Source organism: Saccoglossus kowalevskii, chromosome 4, assembly GCF_978046115.1.
Source record: "Saccoglossus kowalevskii chromosome 4, keSacKowa6.1, whole genome shotgun sequence".
NCBI classification, from domain to species: Eukaryota; Metazoa; Hemichordata; class Enteropneusta; family Harrimaniidae; genus Saccoglossus; species Saccoglossus kowalevskii.
The window spans coordinates 29,093,706-29,118,712 of NC_140644.1; the positions used below are offsets into that span (position 1 = coordinate 29,093,706).

Below are 25,007 nucleotides of genomic sequence, written 5' to 3' on the forward strand. Positions count from 1 at the left end.
AGCCCTCTGTTCCGCGTATGACCTTATAGCCAAGACGATAGTGCTACGAAGCTATACGGCGGTCGGTCTATGCATGACAATGTACTGTGAGAGTTGAAATTACTGGTGTACGGTGGATTGGCATACATATGTTGTGTGCGTGTTTAAACATCTACAGCGTACGTTAAGTTACATCTTGGATTGTGCATCGTCATTTCGAATGATGTATTTTTTGTGAATTTAAGAATGGTTTGAGTCAACAAGGTAGACCATAAGTCACCTTGAAATCTGCATATTATTCAAAATAACCCAATCAGAGAGCAGGAAAACAAATGCCATTAACCCCTAATTAAAATACAGCACTTAATGGCGATAATCGAACAAATTCACCTATTGTGTTATCCGTAATATCATGTGCTTCGCACATTCATAAATATCTCACCTGTTACATAATCTATATAAAGTGTATTGGGTTATTGTTTTATAGCATGGATCAATGAAATGTAATAGACGTGAAAATTATTGAATATCATTCTTGAAATGAACATAGATCATCCGTAATTTCAATTTGCCAATCAGTAAACGATCACAAGATAGCGCTCAAACAAACAGTCTGCCTAACAGCGCCCTCAAAATCGTAGAAATATATAACCGTCTTAATCAAGTCAATGACATTTATTCTTCTGCCTAAATAGTGCATCACCACTGGACGTTTGGCTTGGTAAACACTGGGTAAATAAAGTAAAAAAAACAGCACTTCATAGGATTGCATGCAATTATAATTAGATATATACGTCAGCTGTGATGACATTTATCCATTTTAATTGAGTCGGGTTAAGCAGGTCTTTTAACTCAAATTCGACGTATTTTGCGACCATATAAATGGTGATCGATGTCATTTAAATTAGATGAAACTAAATGCTGGAGATTGGATCGCGAATGGAATTTGCGATTTGGAAATGTTTCGATTCAATTATTCTCCAATTTGTGGATTCAAAACATACTCATTCCCCAGGTGAGGCTCGAAGTCACAACCTCAGCATTACTCAGTAACAGAGCAGTACTGCCATATAAGTACGGCGCGATAACCGATTGTGCCACTGGGGAAGATGAAAAAACCAATTGAGTACACTTTCAATAGTATAACCGCATTTTGTTCAATACAACTTGCGTCAGAAATATCGTGGAATTTTAATATTAGTTCTCTTTATTTAAATTTGACGGTTCATATATAATTGTACGAATATAAGTTAAAAGTAATACATATACAGTATAAATACACTCATACGTGGCTGATATTTGGCAGCACGGTTTATTATTAAAACTTTCTTGAAACTGGTGGGTAATACAAAATGACTCGAATTGAAGATATCTGACTACTTGCATTGAAAGATTGACCATTAATGTCACGCGCAGTGTCTTTTGTGAAATTACTAACAATACGTCCAACACGTTTAATCCTTTTATTGTCCGATACATCACAGTTGCCGGATTTTCGTTTCGACCGACAACGTAGTATTTTGGCAATACTAAAGTCACTAAACTGTTTTCCGTTTACATGTCTTCCTTGTGTTCTCTCGCTATGTGTAATCGAGGAAACGTAATTTGGCGTCTGTTTCTTGCATGACTCCACCGACGACGGCGTGCTTTCAGGTTTATATCGCGCAATATATAATCCTCGTTCGCTAGGCTGTTAGTTGTTATAAACTCGTGGTTATTGGATTTCTTATATCCTCGACGACGGCGGCGGAAGTCACTTTCAGCAAACATTTCTTTCCAACCCTCTGCTAGTCTCCAGAAATGACCGTGAGTCAGGTCATGTATACTACGAGGACTCTTGATGAAGCAATTGTTCAAAGAGAGGTTATGACGGATTGAATTCTTCCAGCCAAGGCTCTTCACACGATAATACGGAAAAGTTGTCTCTATATAGCGGTAGATATCTTTCAATGTAGCCCTCTGTTCCGCGTATGACCTTATAGCCAAGACGATAAGCGCTACGAAGCTATACGGCGGTCGGTCTGTGCATGACAATGTACTGTGAGAGTTGAAATTACTGGTATACGGTGGATTGGCATACATATGCTGTGTGTGTGAGTAAACATCTGCAGCATACATTAAGTTACCTCTTGGATTGTGCATTGTCATCTCGAATGATGTATTTTTTGTGAATTTAAGAATGGTTTGAGTCAACAAGGTAGACCATAAGTCACCTTGAAATCTGCATATTATTCAAAATAACCCAATCAGAGAGCAGGAAAACAAATGCCATTAACCCCTAATTAAAATACAGCACTTAATGGCGATAATCGAACAAATTCACCTATTGTGTTATCCGTAATATCATGTGCTTCGCACATTCATAAATATCTCACCTGTTACATAATCTATATAAAGTGTATTGGGTGATTGTTTTATAGCATGGATCAATGAAATGTAATGTACGTGAAAATCATTGAATATCATTCTTGAAATGAACATAGATCATCCGTAATTTCAATTTGCCAATCAGTAAACAATCACAAGATAGCGTTCAAACAATCAGTCTGCAAAACATCGCCCTCAAAATCGTAAAACTATATAACCGTCTTGAGCAAGTCAATGACATTTATTCTTCAGCCTAAATAGTGCATCACCACTGGACGTTTTTAGCAGTCTTGGTAAACACTGGGTAAATAAAGTAAACAATTCAGCTCTTCATAGGATTGCATGCAATTATAGTTAGATATATACGTCAGCTGTGATTCCATTTATCCATTTTAATTGAGTCGGGTTAAGCAGGTCTTTTAACTCAAATTCGACGTATTTTGCGACCATATAAATGGCGATCGATGTCATTTAAATTAGATGAAACTACGATAATACGGAAAAGTTGTCTCTATATAGAGGTAGATATCTTTCAATGTAGCCCTCTGTTCGGCGTATGACCTTATAGCCAAGACGATAGTTCTACGAAGCTATACGGCGGTCGGTCTATGCATGACAATGTACTGTGAGAGTTGAAATTACTGGTGTACGGTGGATTGGCATACATATGTTGTGTGCGTGTTTAAACATCTACAGCATACGTTAAGTTACATCTTGGATTGTGCATCGTCATTTCGAATGATGTATTTTTTGTGAATTTAAGAATGGTTTGAGTCAACAAGGTTGACCATAGGTCACATTGAAATTTGCATATTATTCAAAATAACCCAATCAGAGAGCAGGAAAACAAATGACATTAACTCCTAATTAAAATACAGCACTTAATGGCGATAATCGAACAAATTCACCTATTGTGTTATCCGTAATATCATGTGCTTCGCACTTTCATAAATATCTCACCTGTTACATAATCTATATAAAGTGTATTGGGTTATTGTTTTATAGCATGGATCAATGAAATGTAATAGACGTGAAAATTATTGAATATCATTCTTGAAATGAACATAGATCATCCGTAATTTCAATTTGCCAATCAGTAAACGATCACAAGATAGCGCTCAAACAAACAGTCTGCCTAACAGCGCCCTCAAAATCGTAGAAATATATAACCGTCTTAATCAAGTCAATGACATTTATTCTTCTGCCTAAATAGTGCATTACCACTGGACGTTTGGCTTGGTAAACACTGGGTAAATAAAGTTAAAAAAACAGCACTTCATAGGATTGCATGCAATTATAATTAGATATATACGTCAGCTGTGATGACATTTATCTATATTAATTGAGTCGGGTTAAGCAGGTCTTTTAACTCAAGTTCGACGTATTTTGCGACCATATAAATGGTGATCGATGTCATTTAAATTAGATGAAACTAAATGCTGGAGATTGGATCGCGAATGGAATTTGCGATTTGGAAATGTTTCGATTCAATTATTCTCCAATTCGTGGATTCAAAACATACTCATTCCCCAGGTGAGGCTCGAAGTCACAACCTCAGCATTACTCAGTAACAGAGCAGTACTGCCATATAAGTACGGCGCGATAACCGATTGTGCCACTGGGGAAGATGAAAAAACCAATTGAGTACACTTTCAATAGTATAACCGCATTTTGTTCAATACAACTTGCGTCAGAAATATCGTGGAATTTTAATATTAGTTCTCTTTATTTAAATTTGACGGTTCATATATAATTGTACGAATATAAGTTAAAAGAAATACATATACAGTATAAATACACTCATACGTGGCTGATATTTGGCAGCACGGTTTATTATTAAAACTTTCTTGAAACTGGTGGGTAATACAAAATGACTCGAATTGAAGATATCTGACTACTTGCATTGAAAGATTGACCATTAATGTCACGCGCAGTGTCTTTTGTGAAATTACTAACAATACGTCCAACACGTTTAATCCTTTTATTGTCCGATACATCACAGTTGCCGGCTTTTCGTTTCGACCGACAACGTAGTATTTTGGCAATACTAAAGTCACTAAACTGTTTTCCGTTTACATGTCTTCCTTGTGTTCTCTCGCTATGTGTAATCGAGGAAACGTAATTTGGCGTCTGTTTCTTGCATGACTCCACCGACGACGGCGTGCTTTCAGGTTTATATCGCGCAATATATAATCCTCGTTCGCTTGGCTGTTAGTTGTTATAAACTCGTGGTTATTGGATTTCTTATATCCTCGACGACGGCGGCGGAAGTCACTTTCAGCAAACATTTCTTTCCAACCCTCTGCTAGTCTCCAGAAATGACCGTGAGTCAGGTCATGTATACTAAGAGGACTCTTGATGAAGCATTTGTTCAAAGAGAGGTTATGACGGATTGAATTCTTCCAGCCAAGGCTCTTCACACGATAATACGGAAAAGTTGTCTCTATATAGAGGTAGATATCTTTCAATGTAGCCCTCTGTTCCGCGTATGACCTTATAGCCAAGACGATAGTGCTACGAAGCTATACGGCGGTCGGTCTATGCATGACAATGTACTGTGAGAGTTGAAATTACTGGTGTACGGTGGATTGGCATACATATGTTGTGTGCGTGTTTAAACATCTACAGCGTACGTTAAGTTACATCTTGGATTGTGCATCGTCATTTCGAATGATGTATTTTTTGTGAATTTAAGAATGGTTTGAGTCAACAAGGTAGACCATAAGTCACCTTGAAATCTGCATATTATTCAAAATAACCCAATCAGAGAGCAGGAAAACAAATGCCATTAACCCCTAATTAAAATACAGCACTTAATGGCGATAATCGAACAAATTCACCTATTGTGTTATCCGTAATATCATGTGCTTCGCACATTCATAAATATCTCACCTGTTACATAATCTATATAAAGTGTATTGGGTTATTGTTTTATAGCATGGATCAATGAAATGTAATAGACGTGAAAATTATTGAATATCATTCTTGAAATGAACATAGATCATCCGTAATTTCAATTTGCCAATCAGTAAACGATCACAAGATAGCGCTCAAACAAACAGTCTGCCTAACAGCGCCCTCAAAATCGTAGAAATATATAACCGTCTTAATCAAGTCAATGACATTTATTCTTCTGCCTAAATAGTGCATCACCACTGGACGTTTGGCTTGGTAAACACTGGGTAAATAAAGTAAAAAAAAAACAGCACTTCATAGGATTGCATGCAATTATAATTAGATATATACGTCAGCTGTGATGACATTTATCCATTTTAATTGAGTCGGGTTAAGCAGGTCTTTTAACTCAAATTCGACGTAGTTTGCGACCATATAAATGGTGATCGATGTCATTTAAATTAGACGAAACTAAATGCTGGAGATTGGATCGCGAATGGAATTTGCGATTTGGAAATGTTTCGATTCAATTATTCTCCAATTCGTGGATTCAAAACATACTCATTCCCCAGCTGAGGCTCGAAGTCACAACCTCCGCATTACTCAGTAACAGAGCAGTACTGTCATATAAGTACGGCGCGCTAACCGAGTGTGCCACTGGGGAAGATGAAACAACCAATTGAGTGCACGTTCAATAGGATAACCGCATTTTGTTCAATACAACTTGCGTCAGAAATATCGTGGAATTTTAATATTAGTTCTCTTTATTTAAATTTGACGGTTCATATATAATTGTACGAATATAAGTTAAAAGTAATACATATACAGAACAAATACACTCATACGTAGCTGATATTTAGTAGCACGGTTTATTATTAAAACTTTCTTGAAACTGGTGGGTAATACAAAATGACTCGAATTGAAGATATCTGACTACTTGCATTGAAAGATTGACCAGGAATGTCACGCGCAGTGTCTTTTGTGACATTACTAACAATACGTCCAACACGTTTAATCCTTTTATTGTCCGATACATCACAGTTGCCGGCTTTTCGTTTCGACTGACAACGTAGTATTTTGGCAATACTAAAGTCACTAAACTGTTTTCCGTTTACATGTCTTCCTTGTGTTCTCTCGCTATGTGTAATCGAGGAAACGTAATTTGGCGTCTGTTTCTTGCATGACTCCACCGACGACGGCGTGCTTTCAGGTTTATATCGCGCAATATATAATCCTCGTTCGCTTGGCTGTTAGTTGTTATAAACTAGTGGTTATTGGATTTCTTATATCCTCGACGACGGCGGCGGAAGTCACTTTCAGCAAACATTTCTTTCCAACCCTCTGCTAGTCTCCAGAAATGACCGTGTGTCAGGTCATGTATACTACGAGGACTCTTGATGAAGCAATTGTTCAAAGAGAGGTTATGACGGATTGAATTCTTCCAGCCAAGGCTCTTCACACGATAATACGGAATAGTTGTCTCTATATAGAGGTAGATATCTTTCAATGTAGCCCTCTGTTCCGCGTATGACCTTATAGCCAAGACGATAGTGCTACGAAGCTATACGGCGGTCGGTCTATGCATGACAATGTACTGTGAGAGTTGAAATTACTGGTGAACGGTGGATTGGCATACATATGTTGTGTGCGTGTTTAAACATCTACAGCATACGTTAAGTTACATCTTGGATTGTGCATCGTCATTTCGAATGATGTATTTTTTGTGAATTTAAGAATGGTTTGAGTCAACAAGGTTGACCATAGGTCACATTGAAATTTGCATATTATTCAAAATAACCCAATCAGAGAGCAGGAAAACAAATGACATTAACTCCTAATTAAAATACAGCACTTAATGGCGATAATCGAACAAATTCACCTATTGTGTTATCCGTAATATCATGTGTTTCGCACTTTCATAAATATCTCACCTGTTACATAATCTATATAAAGTGTATTGGGTTATTGTTTTATAGCATGGATCAATGAAATGTAATATACGTGAAAATTATTAAATATCATTCTTGAAATGAACATAGATCATCCGTAATTTCAATTTGCCAATCAGTAAACGATCACAAGATAGCGCTCAAACAAACAGTCTGCCTAACAGCGCCCTCAAAATCGTAGAAATATATAACCGTCTTAATCAAGTCAATGACATTTATTCTTCTGCCTAAATAGTGCATCACCACTGGACGTTCGGCTTGGTAAACCCTGGGTAAATAAAGTAAAAAAAAAACAGCACTTCATAGGATTGCATGCAATTATAATTAGATATATACGTCAGCTGTGATGACATTTATCCATTTTAATTGAGTCGGGTTAAGCAGGTCTTTTAACTCAAATTCGACGTAGTTTGCGACCATATAAATGGTGATCGATGTCATTTAAATTAGACGAAACTAAATGCTGGAGATTGGATCGCGAATGGAATTTGCGATTTGGAAATGTTTCGATTCAATTATTCTCCAATTCGTGGATTCAAAACATACTCATTCCCCAGCTGAGGCTCGAAGTCACAACCTCCGCATTACTCAGTAACAGAGCAGTACTGTCATATAAGTACGGCGCGCTAACCGAGTGTGCCACTGGGGAAGATGAAACAACCAATTGAGTGCACGTTCAATAGGATAACCGCATTTTGTTCAATACAACTTGCGTCAGAAATATCGTGGAATTTTAATATTAGTTCTCTTTATTTAAATTTGACGGTTCATATATAATTGTACGAATATAAGTTAAAAGTAATACATATACAGAACAAATACACTCATACGTAGCTGATATTTAGCAGCACGGTTTATTATCAAAACTTTCTTGAAACTGGTGGGTAATACAAAATGACTCGAATTGAAGATATCTGACTACTTGCATTGAAAGATTGACCAGGAATGTCACGCGCAGTGTCTTTTGTGACATTACTAACAATACGTCCAACACGTTTAATCCTTTTATTGTCCGATACATCACAGTTGCCGGCTTTTCGTTTCGACTGACAACGTAGTATTTTGGCAATACTAAAGTCACTAAACTGTTTTCCGTTTACATGTCTTCCTTGTGTTCTCTCGCTATGTGTAATCGAGGAAACGTAATTTGGCGTCTGTTTCTTGCATGACTCCACCGACGACGGCGTGCTTTCAGGTTTATATCGCGCAATATATAATCCTCGTTCGCTTGGCTGTTAGTTGTTATAAACTCGTGGTTATTGGATTTCTTATATCCTCGACGACGGCGGCGGAAGTCACTTTCAGCAAACATTTCTTTCCAACCCTCTGCTAGTCTCCAGAAATGACCGTGTGTCAGGTCATGTATACTACGAGGACTCTTGATGAAGCAATTGTTCAAAGAGAGGTTATGACGGATTGAATTCTTCCAGCCAAGGCTCTTCACACGATAATACGGAATAGTTGTCTCTATATAGAGGTAGATATCTTTCAATGTAGCCCTCTGTTCCGCGTATGACCTTATAGCCAAGACGATAGTGCTACGAAGCTATACGGCGGTCGGTCTATGCATGACAATGTACTGTGAGAGTTGAAATTACTGGTGAACGGTGGATTGGCATACATATGTTGTGTGCGTGTTTAAACATCTACAGCATACGTTAAGTTACATCTTGGATTGTGCATCGTCATTTCGAATGATGTATTTTTTGTGAATTTAAGAATGGTTTGAGTCAACAAGGTTGACCATAGGTCACATTGAAATTTGCATATTATTCAAAATAACCCAATCAGAGAGCAGGAAAACAAATGCCATTAACCCCTAATTAAAATACAGCACTTAATGGCGATAATCGAACAAATTCACCTATTGTGTTATCCGTAATATCATGTGCTTCGCACATTCATAAATATCTCACCTGTTACATAATCTATATAAAGTGTATTGGGTGATTGTTTTATAGCATGGATCAATGAAATGTAATGTACGTGAAAATCATTGAATATCATTCTTGAAATGAACATAGATCATCCGTAATTTCAATTTGCCAATCAGTAAACAATCACAAGATAGCGTTCAAACAATCAGTCTGCAAAACATCGCCCTCAAAATCGTAAAACTATATAACCGTCTTGAGCAAGTCAATGACATTTATTCTTCAGCCTAAATAGTGCATCACCACTGGACGTTTTTAGCAGTCTTGGTAAACACTGGGTAAATAAAGTAAACAATTCAGCTCTTCATAGGATTGCATGCAATTATAGTTAGATATATACGTCAGCTGTGATTCCATTTATCCATTTTAATTGAGTCGGGTTAAGCAGGTCTTTTAACTCAAATTCGACGTATTTTGCGACCATATAAATGGCGATCGATGTCATTTAAATTAGATGAAACTACGATAATACGGAAAAGTTGTCTCTATATAGAGGTAGATATCTTTCAATGTAGCCCTCTGTTCGGCGTATGACCTTATAGCCAAGACGATAGTTCTACGAAGCTATACGGCGGTCGGTCTATGCATGACAATGTACTGTGAGAGTTGAAATTACTGGTGTACGGTGGATTGGCATACATATGTTGTGTGCGTGTTTAAACATCTACAGCATACGTTAAGTTACATCTTGGATTGTGCATCGTCATTTCGAATGATGTATTTTTTGTGAATTTAAGAATGGTTTGAGTCAACAAGGTTGACCATAGGTCACATTGAAATTTGCATATTATTCAAAATAACCCAATCAGAGAGCAGGAAAACAAATGACATTAACTCCTAATTAAAATACAGCACTTAATGGCGATAATCGAACAAATTCACCTATTGTGTTATCCGTAATATCATGTGCTTCGCACTTTCATAAATATCTCACCTGTTACATAATCTATATAAAGTGTATTGGGTTATTGTTTTATAGCATGGATCAATGAAATGTAATAGACGTGAAAATTATTGAATATCATTCTTGAAATGAACATAGATCATCCGTAATTTCAATTTGCCAATCAGTAAACGATCACAAGATAGCGCTCAAACAAACAGTCTGCCTAACAGCGCCCTCAAAATCGTAGAAATATATAACCGTCTTAATCAAGTCAATGACATTTATTCTTCTGCCTAAATAGTGCATTACCACTGGACGTTTGGCTTGGTAAACACTGGGTAAATAAAGTTAAAAAAACAGCACTTCATAGGATTGCATGCAATTATAATTAGATATATACGTCAGCTGTGATGACATTTATCTATATTAATTGAGTCGGGTTAAGCAGGTCTTTTAACTCAAGTTCGACGTATTTTGCGACCATATAAATGGTGATCGATGTCATTTAAATTAGATGAAACTAAATGCTGGAGATTGGATCGCGAATGGAATTTGCGATTTGGAAATGTTTCGATTCAATTATTCTCCAATTCGTGGATTCAAAACATACTCATTCCCCAGGTGAGGCTCGAAGTCACAACCTCAGCATTACTCAGTAACAGAGCAGTACTGCCATATAAGTACGGCGCGATAACCGATTGTGCCACTGGGGAAGATGAAAAAACCAATTGAGTACACTTTCAATAGTATAACCGCATTTTGTTCAATACAACTTGCGTCAGAAATATCGTGGAATTTTAATATTAGTTCTCTTTATTTAAATTTGACGGTTCATATATAATTGTACGAATATAAGTTAAAAGAAATACATATACAGTATAAATACACTCATACGTGGCTGATATTTGGCAGCACGGTTTATTATTAAAACTTTCTTGAAACTGGTGGGTAATACAAAATGACTCGAATTGAAGATATCTGACTACTTGCATTGAAAGATTGACCATTAATGTCACGCGCAGTGTCTTTTGTGAAATTACTAACAATACGTCCAACACGTTTAATCCTTTTATTGTCCGATACATCACAGTTGCCGGCTTTTCGTTTCGACCGACAACGTAGTATTTTGGCAATACTAAAGTCACTAAACTGTTTTCCGTTTACATGTCTTCCTTGTGTTCTCTCGCTATGTGTAATCGAGGAAACGTAATTTGGCGTCTGTTTCTTGCATGACTCCACCGACGACGGCGTGCTTTCAGGTTTATATCGCGCAATATATAATCCTCGTTCGCTTGGCTGTTAGTTGTTATAAACTCGTGGTTATTGGATTTCTTATATCCTCGACGACGGCGGCGGAAGTCACTTTCAGCAAACATTTCTTTCCAACCCTCTGCTAGTCTCCAGAAATGACCGTGAGTCAGGTCATGTATACTAAGAGGACTCTTGATGAAGCATTTGTTCAAAGAGAGGTTATGACGGATTGAATTCTTCCAGCCAAGGCTCTTCACACGATAATACGGAAAAGTTGTCTCTATATAGAGGTAGATATCTTTCAATGTAGCCCTCTGTTCCGCGTATGACCTTATAGCCAAGACGATAGTGCTACGAAGCTATACGGCGGTCGGTCTATGCATGACAATGTACTGTGAGAGTTGAAATTACTGGTGTACGGTGGATTGGCATACATATGTTGTGTGCGTGTTTAAACATCTACAGCGTACGTTAAGTTACATCTTGGATTGTGCATCGTCATTTCGAATGATGTATTTTTTGTGAATTTAAGAATGGTTTGAGTCAACAAGGTAGACCATAAGTCACCTTGAAATCTGCATATTATTCAAAATAACCCAATCAGAGAGCAGGAAAACAAATGCCATTAACCCCTAATTAAAATACAGCACTTAATGGCGATAATCGAACAAATTCACCTATTGTGTTATCCGTAATATCATGTGCTTCGCACATTCATAAATATCTCACCTGTTACATAATCTATATAAAGTGTATTGGGTTATTGTTTTATAGCATGGATCAATGAAATGTAATAGACGTGAAAATTATTGAATATCATTCTTGAAATGAACATAGATCATCCGTAATTTCAATTTGCCAATCAGTAAACGATCACAAGATAGCGCTCAAACAAACAGTCTGCCTAACAGCGCCCTCAAAATCGTAGAAATATATAACCGTCTTAATCAAGTCAATGACATTTATTCTTCTGCCTAAATAGTGCATCACCACTGGACGTTTGGCTTGGTAAACACTGGGTAAATAAAGTAAAAAAAAAACAGCACTTCATAGGATTGCATGCAATTATAATTAGATATATACGTCAGCTGTGATGACATTTATCCATTTTAATTGAGTCGGGTTAAGCAGGTCTTTTAACTCAAATTCGACGTAGTTTGCGACCATATAAATGGTGATCGATGTCATTTAAATTAGACGAAACTAAATGCTGGAGATTGGATCGCGAATGGAATTTGCGATTTGGAAATGTTTCGATTCAATTATTCTCCAATTCGTGGATTCAAAACATACTCATTCCCCAGCTGAGGCTCGAAGTCACAACCTCCGCATTACTCAGTAACAGAGCAGTACTGTCATATAAGTACGGCGCGCTAACCGAGTGTGCCACTGGGGAAGATGAAACAACCAATTGAGTGCACGTTCAATAGGATAACCGCATTTTGTTCAATACAACTTGCGTCAGAAATATCGTGGAATTTTAATATTAGTTCTCTTTATTTAAATTTGACGGTTCATATATAATTGTACGAATATAAGTTAAAAGTAATACATATACAGAACAAATACACTCATACGTAGCTGATATTTAGTAGCACGGTTTATTATTAAAACTTTCTTGAAACTGGTGGGTAATACAAAATGACTCGAATTGAAGATATCTGACTACTTGCATTGAAAGATTGACCAGGAATGTCACGCGCAGTGTCTTTTGTGACATTACTAACAATACGTCCAACACGTTTAATCCTTTTATTGTCCGATACATCACAGTTGCCGGCTTTTCGTTTCGACTGACAACGTAGTATTTTGGCAATACTAAAGTCACTAAACTGTTTTCCGTTTACATGTCTTCCTTGTGTTCTCTCGCTATGTGTAATCGAGGAAACGTAATTTGGCGTCTGTTTCTTGCATGACTCCACCGACGACGGCGTGCTTTCAGGTTTATATCGCGCAATATATAATCCTCGTTCGCTTGGCTGTTAGTTGTTATAAACTAGTGGTTATTGGATTTCTTATATCCTCGACGACGGCGGCGGAAGTCACTTTCAGCAAACATTTCTTTCCAACCCTCTGCTAGTCTCCAGAAATGACCGTGTGTCAGGTCATGTATACTACGAGGACTCTTGATGAAGCAATTGTTCAAAGAGAGGTTATGACGGATTGAATTCTTCCAGCCAAGGCTCTTCACACGATAATACGGAATAGTTGTCTCTATATAGAGGTAGATATCTTTCAATGTAGCCCTCTGTTCCGCGTATGACCTTATAGCCAAGACGATAGTGCTACGAAGCTATACGGCGGTCGGTCTATGCATGACAATGTACTGTGAGAGTTGAAATTACTGGTGAACGGTGGATTGGCATACATATGTTGTGTGCGTGTTTAAACATCTACAGCATACGTTAAGTTACATCTTGGATTGTGCATCGTCATTTCGAATGATGTATTTTTTGTGAATTTAAGAATGGTTTGAGTCAACAAGGTTGACCATAGGTCACATTGAAATTTGCATATTATTCAAAATAACCCAATCAGAGAGCAGGAAAACAAATGACATTAACTCCTAATTAAAATACAGCACTTAATGGCGATAATCGAACAAATTCACCTATTGTGTTATCCGTAATATCATGTGTTTCGCACTTTCATAAATATCTCACCTGTTACATAATCTATATAAAGTGTATTGGGTTATTGTTTTATAGCATGGATCAATGAAATGTAATATACGTGAAAATTATTAAATATCATTCTTGAAATGAACATAGATCATCCGTAATTTCAATTTGCCAATCAGTAAACGATCACAAGATAGCGCTCAAACAAACAGTCTGCCTAACAGCGCCCTCAAAATCGTAGAAATATATAACCGTCTTAATCAAGTCAATGACATTTATTCTTCTGCCTAAATAGTGCATCACCACTGGACGTTCGGCTTGGTAAACCCTGGGTAAATAAAGTAAAAAAAAAACAGCACTTCATAGGATTGCATGCAATTATAATTAGATATATACGTCAGCTGTGATGACATTTATCCATTTTAATTGAGTCGGGTTAAGCAGGTCTTTTAACTCAAATTCGACGTAGTTTGCGACCATATAAATGGTGATCGATGTCATTTAAATTAGACGAAACTAAATGCTGGAGATTGGATCGCGAATGGAATTTGCGATTTGGAAATGTTTCGATTCAATTATTCTCCAATTCGTGGATTCAAAACATACTCATTCCCCAGCTGAGGCTCGAAGTCACAACCTCCGCATTACTCAGTAACAGAGCAGTACTGTCATATAAGTACGGCGCGCTAACCGAGTGTGCCACTGGGGAAGATGAAACAACCAATTGAGTGCACGTTCAATAGGATAACCGCATTTTGTTCAATACAACTTGCGTCAGAAATATCGTGGAATTTTAATATTAGTTCTCTTTATTTAAATTTGACGGTTCATATATAATTGTACGAATATAAGTTAAAAGTAATACATATACAGAACAAATACACTCATACGTAGCTGATATTTAGCAGCACGGTTTATTATCAAAACTTTCTTGAAACTGGTGGGTAATACAAAATGACTCGAATTGAAGATATCTGACTACTTGCATTGAAAGATTGACCAGGAATGTCACGCGCAGTGTCTTTTGTGACATTACTAACAATACGTCCAACACGTTTAATCCTTTTATTGTCCGATACATCACAGTTGCCGGCTTTTCGTTTCGACTGACAACGTAGTATTTTGGCAATACTAAAGTCACTAAACTGTTTTCCGTTTACATGTCTTCCTTGTGTTCTCTCGCTATGTGTAATCGAGGAAACGTAATTTGGCGTCTGTTTCTTGCATGACTCCACCGACGACGGCGTGCTTTCAGGTTTATATCGCGCAATATATAATCCTCGTTCGCTTGGCTGTTAGTTGTTATAAACTCGTGGTTATTGGATTTCTTATATCCTCGACGACGGCGGCGGAAGTCACTTTCAGCAAACATTTCTTTCCAACCCTCTGCTAGTCTCCAGAAATGACCGTGTGTCAGGTCATGTATACTACGAGGACTCTTGATGAAGCAATTGTTCAAAGAGAGGTTATGACGGATTGAATTCTTCCAGCCAAGGCTCTTCACACGATAATACGGAATAGTTGTCTCTATATAGAGGTAGATATCTTTCAATGTAGCCCTCTGTTCCGCGTATGACCTTATAGCCAAGACGATAGTGCTACGAAGCTATACGGCGGTCGGTCTATGCATGACAATGTACTGTGAGAGTTGAAATTACTGGTGAACGGTGGATTGGCATACATATGTTGTGTGCGTGTTTAAACATCTACAGCATACGTTAAGTTACATCTTGGATTGTGCATCGTCATTTCGAATGATGTATTTTTTGTGAATTTAAGAATGGTTTGAGTCAACAAGGTTGACCATAGGTCACATTGAAATTTGCATATTATTCAAAATAACCCAATCAGAGAGCAGGAAAACAAATGACATTAACTCCTAATTAAAATACAGCACTTAATGGCGATAATCGAACAAATTCACCTATTGTGTTATCCGTAATATCATGTGTTTCGCACTTTCATAAATATCTCACCTGTTACATAATCTATATAAAGTGTATTGGGTTATTGTTTTATAGCATGGATCAATGAAATGTAATATACGTGAAAATTATTAAATATCATTCTTGAAATGAACATAGATCATCCGTAATTTCAATTTGCCAATCAGTAAACGATCACAAGATAGCGCTCAAACAAACAGTCTGCCTAACAGCGCCCTCAAAATCGTAGAAATATATAACCGTCTTAATCAAGTCAATGACATTTATTCTTCTGCCTAAATAGTGCATCACCACTGGACGTTCGGCTTGGTAAACCCTGGGTAAATAAAGTAAAAAAAAAACAGCACTTCATAGGATTGCATGCAATTATAATTAGATATATACGTCAGCTGTGATGACATTTATCCATTTTAATTGAGTCGGGTTAAGCAGGTCTTTTAACTCAAATTCGACGTAGTTTGCGACCATATAAATGGTGATCGATGTCATTTAAATTAGACGAAACTAAATGCTGGAGATTGGATCGCGAATGGAATTTGCGATTTGGAAATGTTTCGATTCAATTATTCTCCAATTCGTGGATTCAAAACATACTCATTCCCCAGCTGAGGCTCGAAGTCACAACCTCCGCATTACTCAGTAACAGAGCAGTACTGTCATATAAGTACGGCGCGCTAACCGAGTGTGCCACTGGGGAAGATGAAACAACCAATTGAGTGCACGTTCAATAGGATAACCGCATTTTGTTCAATACAACTTGCGTCAGAAATATCGTGGAATTTTAATATTAGTTCTCTTTATTTAAATTTGACGGTTCATATATAATTGTACGAATATAAGTTAAAAGTAATACATATACAGAACAAATACACTCATACGTAGCTGATATTTAGCAGCACGGTTTATTATCAAAACTTTCTTGAAACTGGTGGGTAATACAAAATGACTCGAATTGAAGATATCTGACTACTTGCATTGAAAGATTGACCAGGAATGTCACGCGCAGTGTCTTTTGTGACATTACTAACAATACGTCCAACACGTTTAATCCTTTTATTGTCCGATACATCACAGTTGCCGGCTTTTCGTTTCGACTGACAATGTAGTATTTTGGCAATACTAAAGTCACTAAACTGTTTTCCGTTTACATGTCTTCCTTGTGTTCTCTCGCTATGTGTAATCGAGGAAACGTAATTTGGCGTCTGTTTCTTGCATGACTCCACCGACGACGGCGTGCTTTCAGGTTTATATCGCGCAATATATAATCCTCGTTCGCTTGGCTGTTAGTTGTTATAAACTCGTGGTTATTGGATTTCTTATATCCTCGACGACGGCGGCGGAAGTCACTTTCAGCAAACATTTCTTTCCAACCCTCTGCTAGTCTCCAGAAATGACCGTGTGTCAGGTCATGTATACTACGAGGACTCTTGATGAAGCAATTGTTCAAAGAGAGGTTATGACGGATTGAATTCTTCCAGCCAAGGCTCTTCACACGATAATACGGAATAGTTGTCTCTATATAGAGGTAGATATCTTTCAATGTAGCCCTCTGTTCCGCGTATGACCTTATAGCCAAGACGATAGTGCTACGAAGCTATACGGCGGTCGGTCTATGCATGACAATGTACTGTGAGAGTTGAAATTACTGGTGAACGGTGGATTGGCATACATATGTTGTGTGCGTGTTTAAACATCTACAGCATACGTTAAGTTACATCTTGGATTGTGCATCGTCATTTCGAATGATGTATTTTTTGTGAATTTAAGAATGGTTTGAGTCAACAAGGTTGACCATAGGTCACATTGAAATTTGCATATTATTCAAAATAACCCAATCAGAGAGCAGGAAAACAAATGACATTAACTCCTAATTAAAATACAGCACTTAATGGCGATAATCGAACAAATTCACCTATTGTGTTATCCGTAATATCATGTGTTTCGCACTTTCATAAATATCTCACCTGTTACATAATCTATATAAAGTGTATTGGGTTATTGTTTTATAGCATGGATCAATGAAATGTAATATACGTGAAAATTATTAAATATCATTCTTGAAATGAACATAGATCATCCGTCATTTCAATTTGCCAATCAGTAAACGATCACAAGATAGCGCTCACACAATCAGTCTGAAAAACAGCGCCCTCAAAATCGTAGAACTATACAACCGTCTTGAGCAAGTCAATGACATTTATTCTTCTGCCTAAATAGTGCATCACCACTGGACGTTTGGCTTGGTAAACACTGGGTAAATAAAGTAAAAAAAAACAGCACTTCATAGGATTGCATGCAATTATAGTTAGATATATACGTTAGCTGTGATGACATTTATCCATTTTAATTGAGTCGGGTTAAGCAGGTCTTTTAACTCAAATTCGACGTATTTTGCGACCATATAAATGGCGATCGATGTCATTTAAATTAGATGAAACTAAATGCTGGGGATTGGATCGCGAATGGAATTTGCGATTTGGAAATGTTTCGATTCAATTATTCTCCAATTCGTGGATTCAAAACATACTCATTCCCCAAGTGAGGCTCGAACTCACAACCTCCGCATTACTCAGTAACAGAGCAGTACTGCCATATAAGTACGGCGCGCTAACCGATTGTGCCACTGGGGAAGATGAAACAACCAATTGAGGGCACGTTCAATAGGATAACCGCATTTTGTTCAATACAACTTGCGTCAGAAATATCGTGGAATTTTAATATTAGTTCTCTTTATTTAAATTTGACGGTTCATATATAATTGTACGAATATAAGTTAAAAGTAATACATATACAGAACAAATACACTCACACGTAGCTGATATTTAGCAGCACGGTTTATTATTAAAACTTTCTTGAAACTGATGGGTAATACAAAATGACTCGAATTGAAGATATCTGACTACTTGCATTGAAAGATTGGCCAGGAATGTCACGCGCAGTGTCTTTTGTGACATTACTAACAATACGTCCAACACGTTTAATCCTTTTATTGTCCGATACATCACAGTGGCCGGCTTTTCGTTTCGACTGACAACGTAGTATTTTGGCAATACTAAAGTCACTAAACTCATTTCCGTTTACATGTCTTTCTTGTGTTCTCTCGCTATGTGTAATCGAGTAAACGTAATTTAGCGTCTGTTTCTTGCATGACTCCACCGACGACGGCGTGCTTTCATGTTTATATCGCGCAATATAATCCTCGTTCGCTTGGCTGTTAGTTGTTATAAACTCGTGGTTATTGGATTTCTTATATCCTCGACGACGGCGGCGGAAGTCACTTTCAGCAAACATTTCTTTCCAACCCTCTGCTAGTCTCCAGAAATGACCGTGAGTCAGGTCATGTATACTACGAGGACTCTTGATGAAGCAATTGTTCAAAGAGAGGTTATGACGGATTGAATTCTTCCAGCCAAGGCTCTTCACACGATAATACGGAAAAGTTGTCTCTATATAGCGGTAGACATCTTTCAATGTAGCCCTCTGTTCCGCGTATGACCTTATAGCCAAGACGATAAGCGCTACGAAGCTATACGGCGGTCGGTCTGTGCATGACAATGTACTGTGAGAGTTGAAATTACTGGTATACGGTGGATTGGCATACATATGCTGTGTGCGTGAGTAAACATCTGCAGCATACATTAAGTTACCTCTTGGATTGTGCATCGTCATCTCGAATGATGTATTTTTTGTGAATTTAAGAATGGTTTGAGTCAACAAGGTAGACCATAAGTCACCTTGAAATCTGCATATTACTCAAAATAACCCAATCAGAGAGCAGGAAAACAAATGCCATTAACCCCTAATTAAAATACAGCACTTAATGGCGATAATCGAACAAATTCACCTATTGTGTTATCCGTAATATCATGTGCTTCGCACATTCATAAATATCTCACCTGTTACATAATCTATATAAAGTGTATTGGGTGATTGTTTTATAGCATGGATCAATGAAATGTAATGTACGTGAAAATCATTGAATATCATTCTTGAAATGAACATAGATCATCCGTAATTTCAATTTGCCAATCAGTAAACGATCACAAGATAGCGTTCAAACAATCAGTCTGCAAAACAGCGCCCTCAAAATCGTAAAACTATATAACCGTCTTGAGCAAGTCAATGACATTTATTCTTCAGCCTAAATAGTGCATCACCACTGGACGTTTTTAGCAGTCTTGGTAAACACTGGGTAAATAAAGTAAACAAATCAGCTCTTCATAGGATTGCATGCAATTATAGTTAGATATATACGTCAGCTGTGATTCCATTTATCCATTTTAATTGAGTCGGGTTAAGCAGGTATTTTAACTCAAATTCGACGTATTTTGCGACCATATAAATGGCGATCGATGTCATTTAAATTAGATGAAACTACGATAATACGGAAAAGTTGTCTCTATATAGAGGTAGATATCTTTCAATGTAGCCCTCTGTTCCGCGTATGACCTTATAGCCAAGACGATAGTTCTACGAAGCTATACGGCGGTCGGTCTATGCATGACAATGTACTGTGAGAGTTGAAATTACTGGTGTACGGTGGATTGGCATACATATGTTGTGTGCGTGTTTAAACATCTACAGCATACGTTAAGTTACATCTTGGATTGTGCATCGTCATTTCGAATAATGTATTTTTTGTGAATTTAAGAATGGTTTGAGTCAACAAGGTTGACCATAGGTCACATTGAAATTTGCATATTATTCAAAATAACCCAATCAGAGAGCAGGAAAACAAATGACATTAACTCCTAATTAAAATACAGCACTTAATGGCGATAATCGAACAAATTCACCTATTGTGTTATCCGTAATATCATGTGCTTCGCACTTTCATAAATATCTCACCTGTTACATAATCTATATAAAGTGTATTGGGTTATTGTTTTATAGCATGGATCAATGAAATGTAATAGACGTGAAAATTATTGAATATCATTCTTGAAATGAACATAGATCATCCGTAATTTCAATTTGCCAATCAGTAAACTATCACAAGATAGCGCTCAAACAAACAGTCTGCTAAACAGCGCCCTCAAAATCGTAGAACTATATACTAGTAACCGTCTTGAGCAAGTCAATGACATTTATTCTTCTGCCTAAATAGTGCATCACCACTAGTCGTTTTTAGCAGGCTTGGTAAACACTGGGTAAATAAAGTAAAAAACAGCACTTCATAGGATTGCATGCAATTATAGTTAGATATATACGTCAGCTGTGATGCAATTTATCCATTTTAATTGAGTCGGGTTAAGCAGGTCTTTTAACTCAAATTCGACGTATTATGCGACCATATAAATGGCGATCTATGTCATTTAAATTAGATGAAACTAAATGCTGGAGATTGGATCGCGAATGGAATTTGCGATCATAAGTGTTTCGATTCAAATTATTCTCCAATTCGTGGATTCAAAACATACTCATTCCCCAGGTGAGGCTCGAACTCACAACCTCCGCATTACTCAGTAACAGAGCAGTACTGCCATATAAGTACGGCGCGATAACCGATTGTGCCACTGGAGAAGATGAAACAACCAATTGAGTGCACTTTCAATAGAACAACCGCATTTTGTTCAATACAACTTGCGTCAGAAATATCGTGGAATTTTAATATTAGTTCTCTTTATTTAAATTCATATATAATTGTACGAATATAAGTTAAAAGTAATACATATACAGAACAAATACACTCATACTCATACGATGCAAATACACTCATACTCATACGATGCTGTGTGCGTGAGTAAACATCTGCAGCATACATTAAGTTACATCTTGGATTGTGCATCGTCATTTCGAATGATGTATTTTTTGTGAATTTAAGAATGGTTTGAGTCAACAAGGTAGACCATAGGTCACATTGAAATTTGCATATTATTCAAAATAACCCAATCAGAGAGCAGGAAAACAAATGACATTAACTCCTAATTAAAATACAGCACTTAATGGCGATAATCGAACAAATTCACCTATTATGTTATCCGTAATATCATGTGCTTCGCACTTTCATAAATATCTCACCTGTTACATAATCTATATAAAGTGTATTGGGTTATTGTTTTATAGCATGGATCAATGAAATGTAATAGACGTGAAAATTATTGAATATCATTCTTGAAATGAACATAGATCATCCGTAATTTCAATTTGCCAATCAGTAAACGATCACAAGATAGCGCTCAAACAAACAGTCTGCCTAACAGCGCCCTCAAAATCGTAGAAATATATAACCGTCTTAATCAAGTCAATGACATTTATTCTTCTGCCTAAATAGTGCATCACCACTGGACGTTCGGCTTGGTAAACCCTGGGTAAATAAAGTAAAAAAAAAACAGCACTTCATAGGATTGCATGCAATTATAATTAGATATATACGTCAGCTGTGATGACATTTATCCATTTTAATTGAGTGGGGTTAAGCAGGTCTTTTAACTCAAATTCGACGTATTTTGCGACCATATAAATGGTGATCGATGTCATTTAAATTAGATGAAACTAAATGCTGGAGATTGGATCGCGAATGGAATTTGCGATTTGGAAATGTTTCGATTCAATTATTCTCCAATTCGTGGATTCAAAACATACTCATTCCCCAGGTGAGGCTCGAACTCACAACCTCCGCATTACTCAGTAACAGAGCAGTACTGCCATATAAGTACGGCGTGCTAACCGTTTGTGCCACTGGGGAAGATGAAACAAAAAATTGAGTGCACTTTCAATAGGATAACCGCATTTTGTTCAATACAACTTGCGTCAGAAATATCGTGGAATTTTAATATTAGTTCTCTTTATTTAAATTTGACGGTTCATATATAATTGTACGAATATAAGTTAAAAGTAATACATATACAGAACAAATACACTCACACGTAGCTGATATTTAGCAGCACGGTTTATTATTAAAACTTTCTTGAAACTGATGGGTAATACAAAATGACTCGAATTGAAGATATCTGACTACTTGCATTGAAAGATTGGCCAGGAATGTCACGCGCAGTGTCTTTTGTGACATTACTAACAATACGTCCAACACGTTTAATCCTTTTATTGTCCGATACATCACAGTGGCCGGCTTTTCGTTTCGACTGACAACGTAGTATTTTGGCAATACTAAAGTCACTAAACTCATTTCCGTTTACATGTCTTTCTTGTGTTCTCTCGCTATGTGTAATCGAGTAAACGTAATTTAGCGTCTGTTTCTTGCATGACTCCACCGACGACGGCGTGCTTTCATGTTTATATCGCGCAATATAATCCTCGTTCGCTTGGCTGTTAGTTGTTATAAACTCGTGGTTATTGGATTTCTTATATCCTCGACGACGGCGGCGGAAGTCACTTTCAGCAAACATTTCTTTCCAACCCTCTGCTAGTCTCCAGAAATGACCGTGAGTCAGGTCATGTATACTACGAGGACTCTTGATGAAGCAATTGTTCAAAGAGAGGTTATGACGGATTGAATTCTTCCAGCCAAGGCTCTTCACACGATAATACGGAAAAGTTGTCTCTATATAGCGGTAGACATCTTTCAATGTAGCCCTCTGTTCCGCGTATGACCTTATAGCCAAGACGATAAGCGCTACGAAGCTATACGGCGGTCGGTCTGTGCATGACAATGTACTGTGAGAGTTGAAATTACTGGTATACGGTGGATTGGCATACATATGCTGTGTGCGTGAGTAAACATCTGCAGCATACATTAAGTTACCTCTTGGATTGTGCATCGTCATCTCGAATGATGTATTTTTTGTGAATTTAAGAATGGTTTGAGTCAACAAGGTAGACCATAAGTCACCTTGAAATCTGCATATTACTCAAAATAACCCAATCAGAGAGCAGGAAAACAAATGCCATTAACCCCTAATTAAAATACAGCACTTAATGGCGATAATCGAACAAATTCACCTATTGTGTTATCCGTAATATCATGTGCTTCGCACATTCATAAATATCTCACCTGTTACATAATCTATATAAAGTGTATTGGGTGATTGTTTTATAGCATGGATCAATGAAATGTAATGTACGTGAAAATCATTGAATATCATTCTTGAAATGAACATAGATCATCCGTAATTTCAATTTGCCAATCAGTAAACGATCACAAGATAGCGTTCAAACAATCAGTCTGCAAAACAGCGCCCTCAAAATCGTAAAACTATATAACCGTCTTGAGCAAGTCAATGACATTTATTCTTCAGCCTAAATAGTGCATCACCACTGGACGTTTTTAGCAGTCTTGGTAAACACTGGGTAAATAAAGTAAACAAATCAGCTCTTCATAGGATTGCATGCAATTATAGTTAGATATATACGTCAGCTGTGATTCCATTTATCCATTTTAATTGAGTCGGGTTAAGCAGGTATTTTAACTCAAATTCGACGTATTTTGCGACCATATAAATGGCGATCGATGTCATTTAAATTAGATGAAACTACGATAATACGGAAAAGTTGTCTCTATATAGAGGTAGATATCTTTCAATGTAGCCCTCTGTTCCGCGTATGACCTTATAGCCAAGACGATAGTTCTACGAAGCTATACGGCGGTCGGTCTATGCATGACAATGTACTGTGAGAGTTGAAATTACTGGTGTACGGTGGATTGGCATACATATGTTGTGTGCGTGTTTAAACATCTACAGCATACGTTAAGTTACATCTTGGATTGTGCATCGTCATTTCGAATAATGTATTTTTTGTGAATTTAAGAATGGTTTGAGTCAACAAGGTTGACCATAGGTCACATTGAAATTTGCATATTATTCAAAATAACCCAATCAGAGAGCAGGAAAACAAATGACATTAACTCCTAATTAAAATACAGCACTTAATGGCGATAATCGAACAAATTCACCTATTGTGTTATCCGTAATATCATGTGCTTCGCACTTTCATAAATATCTCACCTGTTACATAATCTATATAAAGTGTATTGGGTTATTGTTTTATAGCATGGATCAATGAAATGTAATAGACGTGAAAATTATTGAATATCATTCTTGAAATGAACATAGATCATCCGTAATTTCAATTTGCCAATCAGTAAACTATCACAAGATAGCGCTCAAACAAACAGTCTGCTAAACAGCGCCCTCAAAATCGTAGAACTATATACTAGTAACCGTCTTGAGCAAGTCAATGACATTTATTCTTCTGCCTAAATAGTGCATCACCACTAG

General features: G+C 37.1%; 2 non-coding genes across 2 annotated transcripts; both read right to left on the reverse strand.

Annotated features, from left to right (window-relative positions):
- Positions 1-18,358: 18,358 nt before the first annotated feature.
- TRNAI-UAU (transfer RNA isoleucine (anticodon UAU)) lies at positions 18,359-18,458 on the reverse strand. Its single transcript has 2 exons — positions 18,421-18,458; positions 18,359-18,394 (listed from the first exon to the last, which is right to left on the reverse strand). It is a non-coding gene; the product is annotated as a tRNA-Ile (tRNA).
- A 2,793-nt stretch (positions 18,459-21,251) lies between these two features.
- On the reverse strand, positions 21,252-21,351 carry TRNAI-UAU (transfer RNA isoleucine (anticodon UAU)). Its single transcript has 2 exons — positions 21,314-21,351; positions 21,252-21,287 (listed from the first exon to the last, which is right to left on the reverse strand). It is a non-coding gene; the product is annotated as a tRNA-Ile (tRNA).
- Positions 21,352-25,007: the final 3,656 nt, after the last annotated feature.